The 25,714-nt window shown below is 37.5% G+C and overlaps 1 protein-coding gene across 4 annotated transcripts in view; it reads left to right on the forward strand.

Moving 5' to 3' along the window:
* Window positions 1-25,714, forward strand: part of CDKAL1 (CDK5 regulatory subunit associated protein 1 like 1) — a 389,233-nt gene that overhangs the window by 173,635 nt on the left and 189,884 nt on the right. The window lies entirely within an intron of this gene.

Here is a 25,714-nt window from a genome sequence, read left to right on the forward strand (position 1 = left end):
CTGGTTTCTTGGAGTAACAGAAACCTTTTTCCATTCAACTATGAAGTAAATTTCATGAGCTTCGCAAGGATTCTTAAAATCCTGTTTAGGGATACATTGCTTTTGCTGATAATGAATTTACTGGAGGAGTTCTGGGATATTTCTGAGAGCCAAACAAAGCTTATCAGTTTTACGTCCAATAGGATATTTGTAAAATCACATGGATTCCATCAAATATTAAGTTTTTCCTGCAGTACACTCTCTGTGCCAGTATCTGCCTAAAACTCTTTATATCTGGTAGTTACAACAGCTTTATTGTATCTTAGTATTTGTTCTATATATCTAAATTTCACCTGTGTTTCAAAAATACAGATTTCCAAATTATGCCAGTATTCATTGTGAAGGCACAGGTGGTATTTGTTCTGTTTGTGTGCCATTTTGAGGGATTAAAATATACATTAAAAATAGTTGGGTAATTCTGGTGCAGCAGCTCCTTCCATCTTTGTGTGAAACACTCTGAATCAAAAGTAAAGCAATAAATGCAACATTTGATGTCACATCCTCTGTAGATGTACGGACAACACATCCATTGGGCTTCACATATGGCTCCGAGAGTTGCAAGAAGTCTCCAATGATTAAAAGTGTTTTTAAATCTATCCTTATTTAGGGGTCCATAATGAACCTTATTTAGGCCAGTGATGAACTTTTGTCTATTCCTATCAGTAGTACGCAAGGAAGAGTCCTTTTCCTAATCAAAGCCCATGTTCACAAATTCTAAGTTCTACATTATGCACACAGAAAGTTCTCGCTTAAGGTTACAAATGCCCTCTTCTTTCACTTTTTTAAAAGCCAAGCACCTCTCTTTTCTTCTGTGAAGCTCATCTGTGATTGCCACTAAATTTTTCCTACTGCTTAGGTTTGTAGAATTCGTGCTCTCGTTGCTGTGAATTGGACTGTCTGTTAGGATTGTCTGACAGGAATCCTGTAGTGCGGGATTTCTTGGTTTAGTAGGGTAAGTTTCTAAAACCTGTATATATATTATGAAATGATCAGCAACTGAAATAGAGGATGCATAAATACATTTGTTGTTTTGGTGGAGAAGCAGTTCAGGAAGCATATTTCAGAAAGTTAGAAGTTTTCAGTAATGTAAGACAGATGATTTTGAAATTGGCAAGTAGTTACTGAGCAGGAGAGAAGCTGCCATTTTTAAGTGGCATAAGAAGTGTTACTCAGCACTACATAGCTGTTCTAAAGAAACTTTGGACTATACTTCAAGGAACTATGACAAAGATAAGATGGGTAATAAGTCAGGATTAGGACCTTGCTTAAGTTAACTGTCTAAATTTTATTTAGATTTATCGGGTGTGTGGAAAGAAAAAAAAATCCAGACTTGTCTGTCTTGTTATAATTGTACTTATATATCATCAATTCCATGTTATATTAGCATAAAGATGTATTTACTTGGCATAACAAGAAATAAAACTTGAGTTTTGTTTGTCTTTGCAGACAAATTGTGAAATTTTGGAAAGTATTTTGAACTTAAGTATAGTACATTTGGATTGAAAAATCAGTAATTCAATTCATCTGTTGTACTGTGGCCTTTATTATAAATATTGACTCTTTCAAAATAATTTGATTTCTAATGGAAAAAGTTGCCCTTAAGCTATTGTTTTGAAATTTCTTGAAGAAATGCTATGACGTTTCTCACAGCAGGCATCTCCAGGGAGTTCTATTCTTGTTTGGCCTTACACTACTACCTCTGTTAGAGGGCATAACGAAAGAAGCAAGTATTTATTCAGTTGTAAAATGGCTTTGCCTCCAGCTTTCACATACTTAGAAATGGATGAAATAGTCAGATACTTAGTTTGCAGTGCATGGAGAATTTATTACTGCCAGCTTGCTGCAGCTGTGGGCTGCAGAAACTTCATCAATCCAGTGAAAGATTTCAGCAATTCAAAGCCGTTATTCAATTTCTTGCTGAGTTACTGAGCCACAATCTCTTCAACAATCACTTCTGTTTTCACAGAAGATGTATTGCTGAAGCTCTAGTTAAAAACACGAGAGGTACAGATGTGCCATGAGAAGTTTTTTCACTTTGAAAACTGATTAAAAGGTGATGGCTGAAATCACCATGACTGAACAAATATCAGCCTATTTCTTGTACTTTTCCAACCTCTGAAATAAGTTGGTTTTGTGTATTATTTCAGTATCTTGAATTCAATGTAATGTGCACAAAAACTGTTGTAGATTTCTAGTGCATGCTGCATACTTCCATAATGCATTGGACTAAGTGTTAAGGTGTACTGAAATTGAGGGGGTTTTGCATACTTTGCATGGGTTTATGTTTCCTCTCTGACCTCCATAATAGTTCTGAAGTTACAAGTCACATGAACTTTAATATTTCACAAAATTTCATTAACAAAATAATCTATCTCAAGTTGAAAGTAATTCGTTGAGATTTTTCATTTTTTAACTTTAATGTTTTTTTCTGTAAACTTCAACTGTTAGTAAGTAGTTTAATTTTTTTACATGGGCAGCTGTGTAAAATCAGAATATACAGCAGACTTCTGTAAGAAAGCTAGTAAAATAAAAGTATTGTAAGTATTGTGAAATACAGTAAAGTGGTCTGTGAGTGGAGAACAAATGTCTACTGTAAGGTTGCTTATGCAGAGTTTTTCTACAGCTGATTGTACAGTGCTTTGTGTCATCAATTTATTAGTAAGTTTTTTTCAAAATGTGCTGTGTCATGTTCAGTGCTGTATTTTAGGGGATTGCATTTACAGTTATGAGAGGGCTCTTTCTTTCCTACCCAAAGCAACTTTTGTATAACAATGTGGTTTTGCTTAGTATATGAAGTGGGCTGGGGGAGCTGCTATCAGTGAAGAGTGTTCCAAGGAGACACAAAAGTTAAACAAGCCTGAGCTTTGAATGTTGCGTGGAGTTGTGTCCTGGGATGGCTTTGGCTAAAATGAAGGACTTGAAACTGATTTTTTCCTTAAGTGGGACATTCATTATCATAAAAATCCTACATATTGTGAGAGACTTTCTGGGCAAAGATAATACTTTATATTGCAAGCAATTTTTGCTCATTCATCAAACTAAGTAAAAATATAAGTATTTTTATGGAATTAGCTGTTACTGCATTCTAGTGTAGAATGAAGATCTTCTGCATGTACCACTACAAAACTATACTTCTTTAGCATTGCATGCCTGTTGCAGATGGCAGGGAATATGCTGCTATTAAAATAGACACTGTATAATTAACTACTATATTAGCTTACTTTATGGTAGCAATCAGGGTGCTCAAATGAAAGTCACATCTTGTCAGGAAACAGTGTTCCTCAAACTATGTGGAACAATTGCTTCTGGATGGATAATTGTAGTGGCAAAATATCACCTATTTTTATTCCATTTTTTGCATGATGGTTCACTGGCATGCATGGTGTTGAATTCTGAATAGCACTTCTGTTAGGAAATCTTGGACAACATATAACATTATAAAGCAGAGGAGTACCAAAACTTAAGATTCTGAGTCTTGGGTTACATTAGTTGTTTTTAGCAATTATCCCTAATCTGGTAGACTTTGGAGTGTTGAGAGTTTGAAAGAGATTAATGTTAAATATTTTTCTCTATACAAGTTTGCCATAAACAGGTGTTTATGGGTGATGATGATAAGGATTGTTCTTATATAATGTGATTGGTTTCCAGATCTTTTCAGATGACTGTGAGCTCTGCTGAGGATCTTTGGTTTTAGCGGTTCTGATGAGGTACTGTCAGGACATTCTGCTCTATTCCTAGTAGCTGTTTTGCCCCTGCACAACTACCAGTACATTCTGCGTATGATTTCAGGGCAGCTGAGAGGACAGCACGAAAGGACAAATAAGAAGAATGGTCAGTGTTTTAGTTTCCCATTGATTAGCAGAAGCAGTACCAAAGCGGGATGCTTAGAGCACGCTCTCGGTAGTGGGTTTGGTCTCTGAACAAACTGACAGGGAATGGGTGCCCAGTTATCCAGATGGAACCCGGGCTGTGTACTCAGGGTCCTTCCAGAGTTGAAACTAACACTAGAGAGAGAGCACTTGCATCTGCAAATCTGACCTAGAGAGAGGAAGGAGAATGGTGATTGTTTTCCTAAGACAAATCTTTTCTGTCAGTCAGCCTTTTTACTGACTTTTAGGGAACACACACTTTATTCTAATATTGTTCCTGAAGTATAATTTAAAATTGTGTTCCAGGGAGCTTGGGTTGCTGTATTTGAGACACTTTGATAAATAACCTCTCTTTGTTTTGCTGTGTTTTTTGGGGATGTCTATAGAGCTAGGGTTTTTTTCATTGTTGTTCTTAAGTTTATTAAAATTCTTTCTGTATCATCTTTTTTTTCTTATGAAAATATTTTGGTACCAGCCTGTCATTTTGTAGTTAGATGGGATAGCATAATGAATTAGTTTTCATTGTCTGCATGTATTTTTTTATTTTTTTTAAAAATAAAAAATTATTATCCACCAGTAGTGAGTAGAAGCAGTGTCTCCAAGTATGTGAGAACTACTGTGTAACATATATAAGCACACATAACCAGTGTCATATAGCAAAGAGATATTTTTAAAGGATAAAAATGTCTTTTCAGTAGTAAATTGCAACACTGGAGATATTTTCAAGCTTCTTTTAAGTGGCCAAATTAGTTTAGTGAACTTTCTTCTTGGCTCTGAAGGAAATTCCCTGTTGTCTTCTTGGTACACTTTTTTATACAGTCAAGTTGACCGCTCTGTTACTGTTATTTGTCTTCTGCATGTCCTGTTGCATAAAAGGTTCCTTTGCATTATATTAAATTTTACTTCAAAAATATAGTGGCAATGACATTAAATTATTGGTGTCTAGCCTTTTTCCTCATTGCTGTCTCCAGCTTTTTGAGAAGGAGAGGGGGAGACGGGGGTGCTGATCCCTTTTCTATGGCATCCAATGTCAGGACACATGGGAATGGCTGCATCCCTCAGGGAAGGCTTGGACTTCACATGAGGAAAGACTTCTTTACCAAGAGGGCACTCAAACCCTGTAACAGCCTTCCTACAGGGGTGATCAATGCCCCGAGCTGGTCAGTGTTGAAGGGGCATTTGGACAACACCCTTATTAACATGCTTTAAATAAACTCCTCCATTCATTTTATTATGACATTTAAGTAGTGTGAAAATATATCTGTGTGGGCTTTATGCTAATCTTTTATTTTATTAAAAATTGTTGCATTTAAAAATACCATTTTCTCTGCATGTTTTGCCTTTGTTTTGCATATTTTTACTTGGTCTTTTGCAGTTAGCATTGAAGTCTCCTTCTGAGACGGCCAGATGTGAGCTGACTTTGAGCCAAAAGCCGTGTAGCCATTCTTGTGCATTTGTAGTGTGTTGTGTGTGCAGTCGCTCCACTGCTGTCAGAATGCTTCAAACCTATTGCACATGCTGGGTGATAGACTCATGCAGAATAAATTTGGTGTTTTCAAGATCTGTTGCCAAAGGCTGATCACTCTGCAGTGCACTCGCAGTATGTTTGATGTTGTCATCAAAATATTAAACATACTGATCATCTCTGTGCCCTCTGGCCACAAAGGATTCTGGGATTCACAACATGCCACTGTTTTTCACAGAAACACTAAGAATCAGCAGAAGGCTCAGATTTAGCTTAATACGTTGTTAATATTTTCATTAAGGGTGTAGAACATGGCATCTTCTAATTTTGTAGTTGCCAAGAACTTTCAGTAATATAATCTTGCTTCCATTTCCTTATAACTCTGTCAAACTTTAATTGATACTTCTTGTTAAGATCATCAAATCATTTGCAAGAACTGCATTTGGGAAAACATGTTAATCCTGACAGGTTTAGAAACCAAAAAAACTTCTTAATAAGCTATGGAGGCCTTCATGCCTTAGTGTGTCAGATGCTTTGCCCCAGGTCACTTGTGTTTTTTTAAAATTAAATTTTGTTCCTGGTTCAAATGGGTTTTGTGGAGACTCACTTGATTTTGCCTGTTAGATTTTGTAGGCATGTTCCATACCTCAGTTTGGTTTTATGCATTACGGTTTCTTCCCTTGCTGCCAGGTCTACTGTGATACTGGGCATCAGAAATGAGGAAGGAAAACCTCTTTCTCTTTTGCTCCATGTGTTAATGTCTTCTTCTGCTGTTCATAGGGGTTTTAGTCCTATCAAACAGCCTTGCAGAACAATCATGCCATAAGAGTTAATTTGCCAAAAAATCATGCCCATGGCTCAATTAGGACATGAGTCCCAGTGTCTTTTACAAGTATACAGCATAACATGCAGAACTGCGACTGGGCCATTCACTTTCAAGGAAAACCCCTTGTCACTCTTTGCCATTTGTGTAATTGGGGTTTTACTGTGTAAGTATTGTGTATCTGTTAAAAAAAAAAATGTGGCCGTGAAGAGCTTGTAGTGTGGCAGAGTAAACAATTGAAGCAGAATAATACATGACTGCAGTCAGGATAATAAGTGGTTGGTCACTGTTATTTGCTACCATGGCGTTGTCTCAGGTCTTGTATGGGATAACAGAGGAAAGTGTTGTTTAGGGAAGACTGGAAGGAAGATATTGCGGTAACAAGGAGTGGTCATTCATTTAATGAGGAGCTGCCGCCCTAGAATTTGCAAAAAATCATGTTTCCATAAAGATTTTCATCAAGAGTCAAAGTCTCCATGTGCTGGCTTGTCTTTCTGAAAGTAATATTTTCTCCTCTATGGGGATTATTATAAGCTTGAATAGCTTTAAATAGATTCCTTGGATGCTTTGAAATGTTCATATCATGGTTGTCTGTTCCAAAACATAAAGCCTGTTAATGCTGTAACATGAAATAAAATGCGGTTTTTTTGAAAATCTAGACAATTGCTGCTCTCTGGATGCTGTTCTCTCTCTAAGTGTTACTAGAGGTACATAGGCATTGTCCAGAAGATAATTTGCCAGATAAATGGACCCTGTTGCCAAAATGTGTGATAGCATGACCAGATAACCATTTTGTCTCCATCAAACCTACTCTGGTAACGCTCCTTTTTTATAAAGTCTTTCTGGCTGTGCATGTGTTGTTGTAGCTGACAGTGTTGGAAATAAGGATTATAAATTGAATACACGAATGCTTATTTTGCATGCCTGACTAAAAATCCTACAGACAATAAGACTCCACTAATCTCTTAGCTTTGGCAGTTTAAAGAACCAGAAAAGTCTGTCTGTTAACAAAGGTTGTATTTTTTCTTCAGCAGAAAGAAACCCCCAATTTTTGGTCACATTTGCTCTGTATAATTCAGTTTTCTCATTCCTGTTAATTTTCCTACTCAAATATTTGCATTTGTGCTGTTTAAATCCTTGAATGAGAGCCAGCCTGTTTAATTTTGCATTGTTATGAAAAAAGGTGCATTTTATTTTTGTTCAAAATAAAAGTTTAATAGAAAATAGCCAAAGCAGAGATGTATACAATTAAAATTACAACTTGATCTTCAGCCTTAGGCTATGGTTTCAGCTGTACTTTCAGCAACCCCTGCAAGTAAAAGGAGCATTTCTTGGCCATCTCTCCCTCCCCTTCCCTCCTCCATCCATCCTCCCCATTGCCCCCTCCTTTTTTTTTTTCTTCATCCTTTCCTCAGGCCACCCTTTTTGGCTGGGAGAGTGTTCCTTGTATGAATCAGGCTGGGGGACTGATCTGGGGTAAAACTCGTGTGTTTTTAGAAACCTCACAGAGTGATATTAGTAACTGATAGAAGTTGAATCTTCCCAGATGCTGACATTATAGAAGTACCACAATTCTGCAGAGTCCTAACAGAGCTAGGCCTTTGGAGCAAGGGAGTGGAGGGATGTCTGGGAAATGTAGTATTCTGCCCAAGCTTCTCTCTCTCATCACGGAGCTGCTCTTTCCTAGGCCAGTTTAACTGCCTTGTGGGGTGAGAAATGGTCCTACAAAACTTCATGTAATACTGGACACACTGTAGTGTCTTCTCTCATCTTCTAAGGGCAGGAGATACCTGTTCCAGCTTAACTGGGGAAGGGGAAAAGAGAGGGTTGAAACACACTCTAGTCTTCATGCTTTTTAACAGAATGTTTGGCTCATTTGTGGTTTCTTCAGAAGAGCTCATCAATCTGATGTTTGCTTGAAATTATTTTTTTTCTTTTTTTGGAAAATTCGTTTATATTACACAAGAGTTAGTATACATTATATTCTTTCCATGCTTATTTAGTGGAACAGCAGCAGAAAAAGCTGGATAGCATTACTTGCTTGTTAATTTTATTTATAAATTTATTTTTGCTAAGTTTGTATTATTTGAAATGGAGTGTAAAACATAAGGTTCAGTAATGCTACAGCCAGTAGTTAACTCTTTACCAGGAACATTAAGTTGATTTTGTGTGTATTTAGTCTTGAATTTAAAAAGAATTGAAATTAAAGCATGGTGTGTCTTTTTAATAAATCTGATTTTCAGGGGAGGGAATTTTTTACCTTTAATTTTGTTTGAAAATGAAAGTTTGGTTTTATGTGGCTTCTTAACCATGGAGGTATTGGAATTTTTTCACTCCTTGTAAATATTTGTTCAGCTATAGGAACTTGCATTTCTTTGATAATGCATATTTTACTCATGCATTTACTGCTGGTTTTGTAAAAGCTGGATTAGGAATACTTCTGTAACGTTATAAGGGTATTCTCATGGTCAGCTTCTCATGTAATGGTGCAATCAGCTGCCTGAAGCTTTCCATAGCTGCTGTGAAAATATCATGAGAAATTTTTACTGTCGAGCAGCCATGGTGACCAGAATCCAAATCATTATCTTAACAAATCTGGTGCACTGTGTTGCACTAGGCAACTACCAAGTTTAGGTCATCTTTAATGTGTCCAAAGATAATTTATCAGAATGCAGCAATGATTCCTTTTATCATTTGATAAGCAGTCTCCTCCTGGTTACCTTGGCCTTGTGTAGGAACCAGTCTTAGCTGTTCTGTGCCACTGAAACCTCCTACTCACAAGACTAGTCAAGATGGTATCTTCCGCTAACTTCTCATTCTTTGCTGTGGGGATGTGAAGGAGAAATTTTTTGGAGAATAGGAATTGTGACAGAACTAGGATTGCTCAGCATAAAGTTTGCCCACCTCCTGTGTTTTTGTTTATGGGCTAAATGAGTCATGTCATGCATGCCTCACTACCCCTTCTACTGCAAGGTGACCGATGTGCCAACTACCCTGAGGGGGTTTGAACCCAGCGTGGCAACACAAAGGAGCCCAGAGGTCTACGCTGCAACCCCTCTGGAAGGCGGCACACACAAAAGGAGGGGAAGAGCTCCTCACCCGAGGGAGCAGTCTTCTCTGAGGCAGGTGTAAGGGCATGCAGGCAGAGGTGAAGAAGAGAGGGGACTCTCCGTATGGATTCCATACTGAAGTTTACTCAGGTGACGGGACAGGGATGAAGAGCCTAATTTTTGACAGGGTCCAGGGATTTTATAGTGGGAATGGGAAGGCGGGGAAAGGGATTACAGCCAATGGGATAAGGACAAGTAGGCGGGGTTAACAGTAAGGGAACCAATGGGAATAACACATAGGCGGGACTTCGGGAAGGAACCAATGGGGTGTTGAGTACTGCAGAACTTTCTAGAACTTATACATATTAACTAAGGGAAATGAATATACCTGCACTTATACATAAAACTGGGAGGAGAAAATATGACCCTATCATAGGGAAATATGTAAATCATAGAACTGGGGAATTGTGGGTTCTCACCCTCTCTGAACGGTGACCTTGGCGCCTGACCGTCACAGCTTGGTGTCAGTGGGATCTTTGGTGAGAGTGGTTGGGGCCGCTTGCACTGCCTCACTACTTCTTAAAATGAACAGCAGTGCTGAGTATCTCAACCCATACCAGGTTCCAAAGCATTAAGTGAAGCTAGCAAAGGTCAGGTTCAGAACAAATTACAGGGGGATTCTTAATCTCATAGCGTAGCGTTAAAGGTGAGGAACCCCCTAGCATGGGACACAGTGGAAGTTTGAGCATTTGGAAGAAATAGGACAGAAGCACAGAAGAATAATCCATTTTCTTTAAGTAATAACAGATCTTATGTCGAGTGTTGAAATTTTCTGAGTATTCGGCAAATCATTTATGCTGTCTGTATTTATACTCTCCACTAAGCATCCTGTGGGAGAAGACTTTGGGCTAAGCTGACTAATGGTCTTACTCGTGGCCAGTCTTAAGCTGTATTTCAACAAGGCACTGATTTCCCGCAGTATATTTTATCTAAAGTGTGCCTTATGCTTTTAGTATTGCTCTCAATAACCTTTTGTAATGAGGGCTCACCTTCCGTATGGAGGTTGGGTTTTGTGGTGCTGGTGATCCTCTTGACATGTTGTGCAATACCACTGTGACTCAAGGCCATGCCATCTCCATATCTAATACTAATATAAGATTGCAACTTTTGAGATTAATTTAATAGGAAACTAAGAGCTGTTTGGATCTGAGAAAACTTTCTTCCAAAGACCTTTAAAAGTGTTATGTGATTAAATTATAAAGGTGCAATTTACAGAAGCAGGAGACTTCAACATCAAGCAACTCAGCTCACAGCATATCTCAAGCGTAAAGAAATGTAAGTTATAAAAAGAAGTTGTCTAATCTTCTGTAGTCAGTGAAGTCATAGTGAGAGTAAAACTCTGGGTGGTGATGAGCCCAGTTGCAATAGGGAGAGAATGTTGAGAGAATACTGAATGTGTCTCATAAAAAATAAATTTGCAGGCTTGGTCCCAGAGATTAGATGGAACTCTCTCATGGTTAACTCTTGTCCCATCTTATTTTTTAACCTTCCCTTGAGTACCTCCTACTGTGTTAAGACAAAAGTCAGTATATGTTAAAATATTTTGATGCCAGCTTTAGACGTAATGCTGTAGTGATTGTGATTGTTCATGACATAACAAGGTAGAAGAAAACATTACTTGTGCTCTTCCCTGGTATTATTCATAGCATTTAATACAAAGTCAGACTGGTTCATCAACACTTCCTTTAAACAAAATATATTCTGCAGCTTTAGCAGCCTTCTTAAAGAAGAGAGTTACATTGTATGGATGCATTAGGGGCTTTTTTCGTTAGACAAGACATGGCTGCAGTTTTTCTTTTCTTAAAACCCTCTCACATGTGCAAGTGTCCAACATTCAAAAATTGGATGTTGTTATTATGTGCTGCAGAAGTGTCAGTTTAGGTGCAGTTTGCACTGGTACATTTTAGGGAGCTCTGTGGCCTCTCTAGTCTAAATCCAAAGAAAATAGATCTTAAAATGCACTTCTTAAGAGTTTTGTACAATTTGGTAAGCTCATATATTAGGGAGATGGCTTTTATGCACAGTTTGGTTGTATGTGGAAACAGATTAGGAGCAATCATGGTGAATGACACAATTTTTTTTTCTGTGCTATCGCCCCATGAAAATAAAAGCTATGATTTGTGCAGATATGTGGGACTCCTGATGTGCACACCAGGGTGTCTCAATAGCTTAAATACATGCCTTTTTAATGCTGTGTACATTGTGCAAAACTACTGAAATCTGAAATTCAAATATTGCACGTAAGCTAGGTGTAAGAGCTGTCAGTGAGAATACTCCAGAACCTCTAGGAAGGCACCTGTGAGAACAAGTTGTTTCTGGACAAGTTGCTTCTGCTTTAATTTAGGATAACTGTATTTGTGACCTGTTCATGGTTTGTTTTCCATGTATGGGCCCAATGCCCTAAAGAAAAAAAAGGAAAAAATAATGCTCTTGTTCCTAGTTTATTTGTAAACCAGGTCAGATACCCTTGATTAGCTCTCAGCTGGAGCATAATTTAAATCCTGACAGATTGAACCTAAACAGCAGGCTTTTTTCAGATCAGCCAAAAGATAGGGGGAGAAAAATAAAAGCTATTTCCAGTCCACAAGCAGTACAACAGTGCCAAATAAATCTGCAACTGTTAATGAATAGCTATTTCAAATATTTACAGGAGGCAAAAGAAAAGAAGATTGGCATCCAAGGCAGCTGTGCCCAGGGAGAGCTATTAAAAATAAACGTGATAAATGATGTTCAAGTGCTCGTAGAGCTGTCAAGTATCAGAGGTACTCAAAATGGAAAGTGTTTATGGCCATGCTGCTAGGCATTCTGGACAGGCATATTTTTTGAAAAAATTTTTGCAAAACTGACTTAGCAGATCAAAAGGGGAGAGAGGATCTAATGTAAAATATTCCAGAACCTTGGACTTTTTGCTGTATTGAAATACACAAGTGCTTATTTGCTTTGTAGGTGAGAAATCAAATTCTTTTATACATTCAATTATTTCCACACAGAACCGATTTCTTTAGTCTTGATTCGTAATAAAAGTTGTGATGAGAGTTTATGATGGTAACAAAATCCATTACTTATTTTTATGACTCTTTTGGTTTTCTGTATTAGTGGATGGTAATACTGACGGTCCACGAGTGTTGCAGTGATCTTGAACACAACTTGAAAAATTGTATATTCATAGTAAACTATGAACTTCACGTGCTTTTGTACACAGAGAGAGACTTTTTCTCAGGTAGTCTAGAAAGTATTTTTATATCAATTTTTAGTTCTGAGTTTAATGTATGGCAGTTGACTGGAAACTTTTTAGCAGAGACATTTTATTTTTTTATTTTGCTGTGAAAATAGTTTATCAGAAGCTGTCAGGCTGGTGACAAAATCTTGATGCCTTGTATGCTGGAGATGCCCCAAGTGCAAAGGACATGAAAAGCATGTCATTACTCGCAGGATGCTCTAGTACAAGTCACATTTTTTATGTATGGGATATTGCTTTCTTTCCTCTTGTAATTTATTTTTCCTTTTTCAAAAGTGAAGTAAAAAGTGAAGGATTTCTAATCCAGCTTGTCTTAGAAATAAGTTCAGGTCCTGTGTTTGAGGGGTAAGCAAATGTGGAGTACATGAAACGAATGTATTTGTACTGGAACACTGCAGCAGGCCCATGTGTTACAGTGACATGGATCGCTGACTTGTGTGTGCATAAACTCCTGTCCTTTAGTGCTGAGATTCACTGTGGAATGGATATTGACTCACCTGTCAATACAGGTGTGGAGAACAGGCTAAATGGTGTCAGTTTTATATTTGGTGTCTTGAGCTTTGGAAGCATTTCTTAGATTAAGTGTCTGCTGTTGTCACAATGAAAAGGAGGAAGAAATTTGAAAGCATTACATTTCTTAACCTGAACATCTCTTCATTGTTATGAAAATGGCTTCATGGTTTCCTCAGATAGTAAGTTTTAGCAAAATCTGCCAGATCTACTTCTTATCAAATTGTGGTAAGCGATGCAGTGAGGATGGGAAAAATGGGACCTCCCCAAGCCTGAAAGTTTGCCTGTTTTTTCAGGTTTTATCTTCCCATGTAATAGCAGAGGTAATACACCATTTAAATATACCACTGCATAACAGCAGAGTTTCTTGAAGCAATTAGAGGAGACAGCAAACTCTGGATCAGTTTCCTTCATATGGAGGCATTGTACATCACTGGGCATTGACTTGAAAGTTAACACAGTGTTAGATATTGAAATGATGGTAGCTTTCATGGCCCAGCTTCCTTTCAGTCACCTGTAGTTAGTCATGCCTTTTACCTGATCTCCTAAATGGATCTCTTGCTAGTTAAACTACTTTATTGCTACAGAATTATAATGCTGTGCTGCTGCATGGGGTGCAACACCTGAGTCACTTTAGAACGCTAATGTGTAAATATCCCAAGTGAAATTCCATGGTTGTGCCATGTAAACCAGACCTCAGAAATCTGTGAGATGTTTTTGGTAAATTTGAAAGGTGAAATCTCAGTTGTCTTCGTCACCTTTGGTGGTTTGAGTAAGCAGTCCTTGTCTACCTAAGTAATACTGCCCCACTAGGGGCAAGAAGCAGCACTTAGTTTGGATTTTCCTCCTCTGGGGTAGAACAAGGTGTTCTCCCTTAATTAGACTTTTGGAAGGTTTGCTTTGCAGTTAGCTCACCAGAATCCAGACTGTTTACTTTCTGTATGTGGTAAAACCTCAAAAATTTCCAAATTACTTAAGGAAAACAATAGGTTATGAAAGGAAGGAAATGAAGCTGTTTGGAGGGTTTGATAGACATGTGTATATCAAAATAAAATTTGTTGTATATAGATAAGACATATGATTTTTAATCTCTCGGAATACTTTGCAGAGCAGGAAAATCCAGTTTCTCCAGCTGCCTTTTTTTTTTTTTTCCCCCCAATTCCTTTTTGGCTGCACAGTAGGAATCCTACTTGTTATAGAGTAGGCCTTTTCATTGGGTTTGGATAAACAGTAAGCTGACATACTTTTCGAACGAGAGTAGAACATTAGTAGTAGCACTTTTTAAAAAATTTAATTTTTAACCTGCAGAGTCTTGCTGAAAGAAAGCTACAAATACTCATAGCACTCATTTAACAGAGGTCTGTGTAATGCAAGTAGTATGTAATACTCTTCAAGTAGTAAAGCTTACCTTCATGTATTTAAACTAAAATTTGTGTGGGTTGCATTATTCATACATGCTAATGTTACATTAGTATGTGATTCTCCTTCAGCTGCACTCAGTATTGTTATTTAAACACAGATGACATGAACAGAATTTTGTTAGAGCACATTTTATCCTAGCAAAGCTTAATAAATAGAGCCTCTGGTTGGGGAACATGAAAGAGGAAGGGTTAATGAAGAATTCAAGGTTCAGTTTCATTACCAGTAACAAAGACATTCTTGCTCAGAAACTCTGGGGTTTTTAAAGGCCTTGTGGTTAATCCATGAAGGTATATTTCATATATTTTACTGGAAATACAGGTACTTGCAGACCACTTCAATAATTACTGACAATACGTGTGAATGTAAATGTCAAGTGCATTCAAACATTGGAAGGGTGTAGCAGACTTATCTTTTCTTCCTCCTTCAGTACTTTCCAGTTTCTGCAAATAGAGTAGATTATTCTCTCTTCTACACAAGAAGCTTCTTATCATTCTTGGGTGTAGAAAGGAGAGAGATTCAAATGGCATGTCTGGACAAAATTTACATCATGGGAGTGATTTCTTTGGGCATGTCTGCTGCAGCTCCCCCCACCATACCCCCTACTGAAGACAGCAAACATTATCTAGGATAGTGTGTCACATCTGCCACGGGCAGATCCAGCTAAGCCGGCTTCAGTGAAACTACCCAGAGCACTTGTGTAAAAGTAATTATTGTCGCCCTGCACCAGATTTTCTGCTGTGAAGAATGCTCTCTATTATTTTTACCGTTCCCCAGAACTGCTTTTTTCCTTCTTGGTGAATATGCTAGTAGCTGCATCTGCTCATATTTTTCCCAAGCTGCAGCAATGAGACAGAGTAGTAGTGTTGCAGAAAACCCTTACTGTCCTGAGCAGAGGCAGAGAAGGTAATAAAGCTAGCATTAATTTCTCGGTTGCTGTTATTTCCAAAATCTGAGGAGTGGTAGCTGGATGGCTTTGAAGATGCAGGGAGGTGAAACTTCAGCTACTCAGCTTCCACTGTGAGGTGGGAAGATTTTTGCAAACATAGGGATAGAAATTTTCTTTGAGGTTTAATCAACCAGATACCAGGAAAGTTTGAATAAGGAGAAGTAAGCAAGTTGATTGTTTTGTAATGCTTTGTTAGAGCACAGTATGAAGTTCTTTTCTGAAGAAGGAGAAATAAGATGTAATATATTAAGTACAGTGTTGATCCTTTAAGTATTCCAAGCTGTAAAGGTATCTTAAAACAAAGAATATTTAAAAATTTCTAGTCTATTGGTGAAATATCTCTTCACAGCAAATAAGAAGAAGAAACTTCTCTAAGGATATTAAAGTCCTTTTTGTGCTTGGTTATTATAAACTGCAATATCTTTCACTGTAAATTAATTTTTAAAGTGCCTAAGTAGGTATTATAATGTTAAGACATGGATACTTTTAGAGGTTACGGGAATTTTATTTAGATGTAAGTTAGAGCTGTGAAGATTTTATTTTCTTTCACAGCCCCATCCCCGCTGCAACTCTTGCTTTACAAAGCTTTGTGCTCCGTTATTACATGTATTTTAATGCATTTTTAAAAAATATTTAATTATTTTAATTTGCATATTGGGCTTGCATAGTCTCCTTAAGTTAATTGTTTCATTTCTCCAGCTGTTCCTAAATAGCCATTGTGCTGATCAAGCACTTACTTCAGTATGTCCTTGATAAAATTAATGAAGGCATCTGTAGAAGCAGCGACAGCAGCTGCAGTGCCTTATGGAAGCCAACTTCTGCTTAACATTCTGATAAAATAAATAGTTTTGTACTTGTGCTGGAAGCTAATGCTGGCTGGCTTATTTACAGCATAAAAAAAGTTGCACCTGCCACAGCTAGACCAAGCACTGAGGCTTGCTGATTACATGTTCTTGTTAGTGTCATTGTTATTGGTAAAATGGGAGTGATGTCATCCTTATCAAACCCTACTGGCACCCTACAGAGTGACAAATAATTTGCCCACTGCTGTTTATCAGCATGGGCCTTGTGTTAGAAGTGACGAGAGTGCCGAATTTTCACAGTTGAATGCTATACAACCGCAGAGGTGTATGAAAATGAAATGGATTGATACTTGTAATCAGTGTGCATAGTGATGGTTAAGGTGTAATGAAACATAAGTGCACATTTAGGGTAATTATATGTCTACCAGGTGGGGCCCCGGGGCTTTGCCTGTATAGAAACTGCTTGAGGTGGCAGATATGCAGGAAGAAATACTGCATCACCATCTGCTTTTTTCTCATTTCCTCATTAATTCTTCTACCCCCCCAAGCCTGGACTGCACAGACTTGGAGCAGCCCTTGGTCTGTTCAGTATCATGTCTCCTTGTAGTTGGGTATAGCCCCAAACACTGGAGTGGATGTGATGCAAAACAGCCACTCTTGCGAGTAGAATGTATTAATACATCCTTCTGGAGCTCGCTGAGACATATGTTGCATTCTTCTTAAACCTTCTCTCAAAATGGCTTGCAGGAAAATGTGCTCTTGTTACATTTTAAGGCAGTATCTAATCCTTGAAGGCTTTGTGCCTGTATAGGTTGTCTATACTGATATGTATATGTCTTAAATGAGTGAAAAAACCTAAAAATTCCTCTGGACAGGCATCTGTATTTTCTGTTCATCAGAGTGGAAATCTGTAAGCCTTACACTACTTGCATTTCTCCTAAGTAAGTAATGGGAATAAATGGTTAGTAGCTGAAAACACTACAAGTGTCTTTTGCTTCTTGGAATCACTGTGCAGACTAAGAAATGAGAACTGTCATTTATTTGTGGTGATTACTATGAGAAATGGGGATATATATTTTCAAATTTAAAATGGGAAAAGGAGCTTGGTGCCTCTGAAGACACCGTTCACATGAGAACACCAAATGTTCCAAGTGTGGTAGATAGGCCACACGTGCAGTTTGGCTGCAGTCTCACGTAGAGAAGGTTTAATGTATCTCAGATGCCATGCATTCATCTGCACTTTGTACCTGATCTGTGCTTGTGCATTTACTTGCCTGAGAGTGTGCAGTGTTTTCAAAGCAGTTACTGGACTGAGGGCCATAGTCAGATTGTATTATTGTGAAATGTTTTGTACTTGATATAGCTTTTCTATTTTACTGCATCTTTTATACATCTTTGGCATTTTGATTAATCTCACTTTTCCCTCGCTGAATATAGGTCATTATATGATTTGGCACTGTTTGTTCCCTAATAAAAAAAGAGAACATTGCTGAATCTGACTTTTAAAAAATTTTAATCGTGTGCCCTAGGGTCAGGCTCATGCTTGATGTAACTGCAGGGAAGTTAGTGGAGTAATACCTTGGATGAATTTCACCCAGCTTTTGCTAAAGCATCCAGCTTTTAACTAGAGCCTGACCTGTTACAGTATTTAAAAAAAAAAAAAAAAAAAAAAAAAGAAAAAAATTATCTGTCTAGGTATAAAAACAATTCTATACGTCTGAGGTAGCTCCTGGTAGCTATTTAGCTTAAGTAACCAAACAAACCCAGATTTTGGAAGTTAATGCTGATTTGTGGAAGCTAATGCTGATTTACGAGGTAAATACAAAAACAAATAAAAAATCACATCTTAAACTGATTAGTGAGAGAAACTATGGAAATTTAAAATATAGATATGTATAGAAGCAGAATGATAATCTATGCTGCACATACGGAGAACATAAAAGTTTAATCACTGTAAACTTTGAATGAAAAAAGTATTTATCGATGCCAAAGACATTCAAATTTATCAACTTGACAAAATCCAGTCAGTTCTGAACATTATTAAGCCCTTTATATCGCTTCTGGGAACCCCTGCAGAATGAAAGCATGAGTGATCCATTTTTTAGAATTAATTCGGTGGCAGTCCTTTATCAGAGGAATGCATCAACTCTCATGGCCTGGTGGACAAATTACCTCTGCAGCCTGTGACCTGAGAGGCTGTACAACTCTTGGATGTGCTGCTCTTAGTATACTTAAAATAGTTCTTTTGATTAGAGTACTGGAGTATTGTGTTTATCCCATTGATCTTACCAAGGTAGAACATTTTGTAACACTCAAGGGAAACAAGGAAGGTTCAAGGGTTTTTTTGTCCTGCTACCACATATATTATTTTTTTCTCTCTTCAGGGTATGGAGTCCAAGATGATTCCTTTGATCTTCTCCTTCTCTAATAGCAACCACAAGACAGTTACCATGTTTATATAAATTAGTCTTTTTAAATGGCCATTGGAGTTGGTGATACTTTAATGTACAGGTATCTACCACATATGCTTGCAAAAACTCTGGAGTCCATTTACCCACTTACCTTGTCTGCATTGTTATGCTGTTGATGATCATAACTTCAGAGACTGAGAACAATGTTGGCATTTTAGCTGTCCCCATAAGCTACCCGTAGAATTTAATTTCAGTGCCTGATGTAGACTTGGTGTTCAGTTATCTTTCCCTCCTTCTTTCAGCCTGGTTCATACCCAGTGAGAAAGGCCTAATGCATTCTGTCTGGAAATGTAAACCAAGAAGTATTTTGATTTGGGGTTGGGGGTGAGATTTTTTTTTTAAATCAGCATTTGAAATGTAAAAGGTTTTGATTTGTGTTGTTTTGGGTTTTGAGTGTTTGGTTTTGGGTTTATCTTAGCTTTGCTGGTGAAGTGCTTGCCACTAGGCAAGAAATATCTAAAGTGTTTCTGTCCTAAATTATGGGAAGTTCAGTTTTGGACAGAGAGGGGAAAAAATAGCAGCCTCTTTTTTCAGACAAGACCTTAGTTTGCAAGATTTTAGTATATGTATTGTTAGTCTTTTAAATGCAGTTTCTACCTTGATCCTCTCTCTCATTCTTGCCTACACAGACACATCTCTCTCTTGAGAAAAAGAGCTTATTTTGTCCTTGCAGGCATAAGCCTCTGGTACTGTTTCTGTTGGCCTTGGTTTGTGATATGAGGTGGCAACTGTCAGTAGCAATGGCATTTCCAAGTTAAATGGAAGCAGCAGCTCTTGAACTCCAGGGATCTCTCTTCTCCTTCTCCAGCCTCCAAAGTATACATGCTATGTTTTTAAAGATCAAGATGAATCCTTTAATTCTATAGCAGCTGATGAAAGAGCCAACAAAAACAAGCAAACAAACAAACCGAAACAAAGCATAGCTTCAAAACATAGTTGATTCTGGCAAACTTCTAGTTTGGACTATAGTGGCTTTCACTCATATTATTTGTATTCTTAAGACAAAAATAGCTGTTACATTGAAAACTTTCAGCATAAGAAACCTAACTTCTATACAGCAAGAGAAATGAGATTTATTCTTGCCTAGATTCTGTAGGATCATCACAAGTAAAATATCCATTACTGTGCAACTTCTCTGTGTGACTAATGTCTCAATTGCTGTAAGTACTTGGTGGCTTTATTGACAAACTTACGCTAAATTTATTTATATTTTTTGACAATATATTTAAATTTTTCTGTCTTCAGAAGAATAATTTTATGAGTAGTGCAGAAGAAGCTCATGAAATGGTCTGACAATAAGAACTGAAACCATTGCCATCCACTAATGCAGAGAAAGAAGAACTGCAAAGGTGATGTTAAATGAGAAACAAGCTCTCTTGGACATGAAAGCTTGATGAACTGTCAGGGTATGTTGTTCTTTAGGCCTACTCTGAGGAGCAGCAGAAGGTGAGAGAAGTTGTGATGCCAAGTTAGTGGGAGGAAAGGTATGTATGGGAATAAGGAGGGGAATGGACAATGCTACATGCATCATGAAGACACAATGTGCTGAGTTTCTTGAGCCCTCGAGCAACACCTAAACTTGTACTCACTGTTTTTATTCTGGAGTTCTGTACTGAGATGTTTGATATTTTGGCAAGAAAGAAGGGTAGATGTTATTTATGTCTGCCTGGTTTTCTGGATCTTGGCAACATGAAAAGTGCTTAGTTCACAATAAAACACACAATAAACTCTCCTAATTATGAATTAATATGTTTATATTGAATTGCATTTGCTGGATATATTTCTGTAATGGAACAAGTGAAAACTCTGTGCCTGAATAGATACAAAATTTGATTATGTCTTCTCCTTACACTTCTTTTGAATAAGCATTTTCAAATTCTTCTGCTGGTTTTCTGTTTTCCTGATAACCTTAAGTTGACACCTGTCATGATGTCAAAGCTGACTCCTGTACTTTAGAGTAACAGTTAATTTTTAAAAATTATACTAGCAATCAATTTTAATAATAGGTTTTAATTCACAACTCTCAAATTATAATACTTAAAGGTGTGTGGGACTCTTAGCATGCCAGAATTGCTTGTGTGTTAGACTAAATTAATTTAATTCTGAACGTGTTCCATATGAATGTAATGTAATTAGTTGAGATGGATTAGTTAGTATATGAAGTATGGAGAATGATAAATTTTAAACCAGAAGAGGGCAGCAATGATATAAAAAAAAAAAAAATTTAGCTCAATTACCTTCCTTTTTCTTTTTGCCAGTAAGTCACATGTATGTGCTCTGTTAATTTCTTGGACAGACTATAAGATTAAAGCAGCCTGAAAAAAGTCTGTTAATACCATTGCAGTGGTTATTATTTCAGTTATATTTCTTTGAACAGCTTCATCCTGCCAAAAGGTATTAAGTTGAAGAGTACATGTAGAGGACCTGCTGACTTCTTTTCTCTAACAGATATTTCTAATATGGAATTTTAATTTATTATGTTTTTGTGGTGATTTCTGATCTTACTAGGTCTGTCCTTAGATGATTCAGAATAAAATCTTTCAGTTTCTACTTGTCACAACCATATTCCTTTTAGGGAATTAAATGTCAAGCTGTGTACTTTTTGATCTACGTTGTAAGCAGTAAGCTATGCTGGGCAAATATATTGTGTGGTACTTCCCCAACTTTACTGTAATCAGAATGTGACTGTATTGCACAAGTGTACCAGAGTATATAAACCAGTATTAAGTACCTGTGTGTAGAGTGGGGCCACATTAAATGTGAGATAGTTCCTAGGTATGCAGGACTAAAGTTCAGTTGATTCTTTCTGATGATGCATTGATTGCAGGAAAAAAGTGTTGTCTTCTTTTTGGAGTATGATCTAAGAGTGTAAGGGGAGAGGAATCGTTTCAGTTTGTGTTCCGTACATACAGGAAAGTAGGTCTGTTGAGGAAGGTGATGTCCTACATATTCTTATTATAGAGAGAGCTACTCCTCAGCACTCAAAAGTGCTGATACAGTTTTGTGAGTGAGGGTGAAGAGGAGATAGATGAACAAGTCTGCGTTGCTTATTTTGGTGCTGAGAGAACATCTAAAGAATAATTGGAGCTATTTTTGTGGCATTAGCAATGTGTGGAAGAGCTGTGGAAGTGCACATCTTGTGTACAATTAATTGCATGTGTGGAAAATGTAGGGTTTGAACCTTCTTTTTTCCCAGTCCTGATTCAGATGGGAAAGAAATAGCAAAAAACTCTTCAAGGGTCCACACTGTAGTCTGAGAGAATAAACTCAAATGTTCACATGCTACAAAAGAACTGGAATACACAGAGAGTGTTGCTTCACTGTCTGGGGAAAAATTAGCATTTCATTTGTATTAGCTGCTTCTGTTCTGGTTTTAGAAGCTGACTCATTGTCTGAACACACTAGAGGGCTTCTCCTAGTATGTTAATTTTAAAACTAGTCTGTGTGGTGATTAGTATCCTTAATAGTTTCCTGAATGTGGTACACATTGCATGCTAACGTGCCATCATTAAATAGCACCATGCATCCAGGTTGCTATTAGGTATGCCCACTGGAAAAAGAAGTACGAACTTATTCTTCCATTGTTTTGGTATATGTAATTATCTAGGCTGCTTCCTGGCTAGACTGTCTTAGTCCTGTGTCAATCTTGACTAAGACATTACTAAGAGGAAATTTAGAAATCAAGAAATCTTTGAAGATACTATGATGACCGCACTGTTTAAGAATACCTGACCTGTGTTACTCGTCACAGTCATTCTTGGGATTACTTCTGGGGAATTTCTGGTTCCAGATTTCTGATGCAGACAAGGCTGTAGAAGGCAGAAATATGTGCTAGTATGGCACAAAAGCTCCTCCCAGTGTGTAGCTCTCCCCTCCCCCCATGTACACACTAAAGATGAAATCATTTAATATTAACCATAATGTATGCACAGTAAGACAAACTGGGCACTAATACAAGGAACTATTGAGTGGCTGAAGTCTTATATATTACTACATGCCAAAGGCATGAATTCTTTTTAAAAGAGCTATCCATAAGTAAGTCTTGCAAGCGCTTTTAATTAAATCCTGCAAAATCCCTGCAAGTCTTAAATGTTTCTACTGTTCTCTGAATATTGCTCTTCCACTTTAAGTAGTGGTTTGGTTTTTTTATTCTCAACACAGAGATGCGAGTAGTTTTTTTGCCATTAAATGAATGTGTAAAGGAAAGATAGTGTTGGTAGACTTCATCTGTGAAGTGCTGTGGATTTCAGTCTTAGAGATTCATTTATTTGACTTCAGTGTGTAATTGAGCTTGTTTTGGCTTGATGTACATAAGTCGGTATCTTGCAGAGTACTTCAAGCTTTTTGTCAAACTGACAGAAAATGGCACAAGAAAGCAGGATTTCAAACACAGTCAAAGTTACTTACCATGGTTTCATTTTTTAAAATGACATACTTTGTTCCAAGAGTATTGCTTCCTGGCTTCTCTTAGTATGCTATGCATTTAGGTTACCTACCCAAGATGTGTAGGAATTAAGAACTAAAGCCCAGTCTCCATTGACTATATAGGTAAATAATCTTCTTATTTAAATGACACCTAAATGAGATACTTAAAATCAGTGTGAATCCATCTGTTTTCCCTAAAGTATTCAGAAAACTCCCTAGCAGAGTTTATAGATGAAAATAAACATGACACTACCTTCATAGCATCTTGCCAGACTTCTAATAACACCTGAGGTGATGTCATGTTTTCCTATGTGGAAGCTGGGAGAATTTTATTTCCTAGGATCACTGCAGGGTTGAGGCTGAAGGCACCTCTGGTTATTCTCTGGTCCCAACCTTCTGCTCAGACAGGGACAGATTTTTGAAGGTCTTTCTATGAAGGGATCTTTCCATTGTCAATTGGTTTAATCTAAGGGGTGCCGTAGCTCTTTACCTGCAGTGCAGGCTGCAAAGCATGTTAACCTGTTCAGTCAGAAGAGGTAACTGGTAGGATATACCTCCTCACACTCCTGGGCAATTTACTACTAGAAATGCATAAATTACAGTTAATTTGATATTATAAAGTGACAGGACTTTCTTTATATTGTATTATGATACAGTGTTAAGAAAATAATATGTGTTGCTACTATGTAAAATGCATAAATGTAAACCAAATTTACATAATTTGATTTTTGGAAACTTCCTTTTTCTAATTGGATTCCTGATTGCAATAATTCAGGTTTAATTGCAAGATTACTTTAGGATTTCATTCTAAGTATTGTATTTCTTATTTTCATAGTTTCCATATGAAATATTGCTGGACACTTAGAGCATCTTTTCCTGTTTTCACTGCCATAATGGATAAATTTCGGTTTGTCATTTAAAGTATTCTGTGAGAAATGTATTCTGGTCCTATCAGCTGCTTTTGGTTACTTAGGCATTCGGAATTGTTCATGTAATTGTTGTGACCATACTGCCACTAATGTACCTAAGTGCTGAATCTTATATGAAATGCTTCAAAAATTTGGCTTGCTAATTTTGTATTATTACTGATTACACAGTTTGGACTAAAGTATGTACTTGAACAAGATAAGTTTCATATGTTTAACACCATGATGTAAAAGCTATCTCTCCCTGAGTTCTTAGTGGGATTATATGAGGTTTGATTCTTCTAACAGTAAAAGCCTTTCCATGTGCTTAAGTGAGGTTTATTTACTTTTTAGTTTTTCCACAGTGTTCTTGTGCTTCCACACATTTTTTCTCTTTTTTCTTTTAATAGCATCTAGAGCTTTTGTTGGTTTTTTTTTTTTTTTTGTCCCTCGGGATGTATCAGTTTTGGGATGATGTACTTGTGTCATTTGGGCCACGGACTAGTTGAAATGGGTGCATTTTTATAATTAATATATCTGGGAATTTGATCAAATGCACTGCAGTGTGAGCTGGGTTTACCATCTCTCTTTCCCACTTTGAACAAATGTTTTTCAGACAATGTGTGCTGTTCAACCTCCAGTATAAGCAGTTACTGCTCCCTCTTCTTTTGTAGAGCTCACAGTGTTAAGGGTGAAGCCTGATTTTTTTGCTTTAAACCCATCAGCTTTTTTCTTTGTTTCTTTTTTTTTTCCCCCTTCTTTCCCTCTGGTGATGGAAATGAGAGATACTAGATCAAAGGACCTTAGGTTCTCTTTCTTAATCTGGAGATACTTGCTCTGTGATCCCCCGGTAGAAAAGTAGAGGGCTTTGTTCAGTTACCTGCCCAAGAAATAAACTCAGGAACTTTCATGCAATTTTTGAACAAAATTGTTCAGAGCTGTATGTGAAATAAGTTGAGTTCATTAAATGACATTCATAAAAACAACATCCCATGGAGCTGTATAAAAGTAGAACCTGTGGCCATCATGTCTGTTTTAGGGTTTTGCTGTTGGCTTTGTTTTCTTCTCCCCTCTCCTTCCTATGTTGCCTTAGTCCTACACCTTCATAATGTTGAGGCCTGGTCAGTAATACCTCAGTTTTGACACATCCTCCACATTTCTGGTTTACCTGTGAAAGAGGAAGACAGTCTTTCAGCTCTGTTCAATAAAGGCTGTTGACTATGGCTGGCTGGAAAATGTTTAAAAGAGCTGTTGGCTGTAACATACCATTGCCAGTAATACATCATGTAGCAAGAACTGTATGTGACAGGGCATTAGAGGGGCACCAAAATGAGCACAACACAGTGATGATTAAACAGCTGGCTTGGAACAAGAAGTGGTGACATCTCCAGTCCTCTGTCTGTTGCACCTAAATTATTATTATTTTTCCTTGAGAACTTGTTCCAAAAATTGTGCTCACTGTGCAATTTGGGCATAGTAAAGCGAAAAACCTTCTGTGGATTTTAAGATCAAGCCAAGGGAAATGTTTGAGCACCAGCAGCTGGCTTTTCCTCCCCACGGCCAGAGTGATTCTGTGAGTGTGTTTTGGAGGAGGCACTGAGAGGGCCATGATGGGCTGGGAGTTCCACGAGATGATGTCTTGTGAAGAGCGACCTCCTTCTGCTGGGTGTCACAGGCTGCTTCCCCAG

Source organism: Corvus brachyrhynchos, unplaced genomic scaffold, assembly GCF_000691975.1.
Source record: "Corvus brachyrhynchos isolate BGI_N302 unplaced genomic scaffold, ASM69197v1 scaffold43, whole genome shotgun sequence".
Taxonomy (NCBI): domain Eukaryota; kingdom Metazoa; phylum Chordata; class Aves; order Passeriformes; family Corvidae; genus Corvus; species Corvus brachyrhynchos.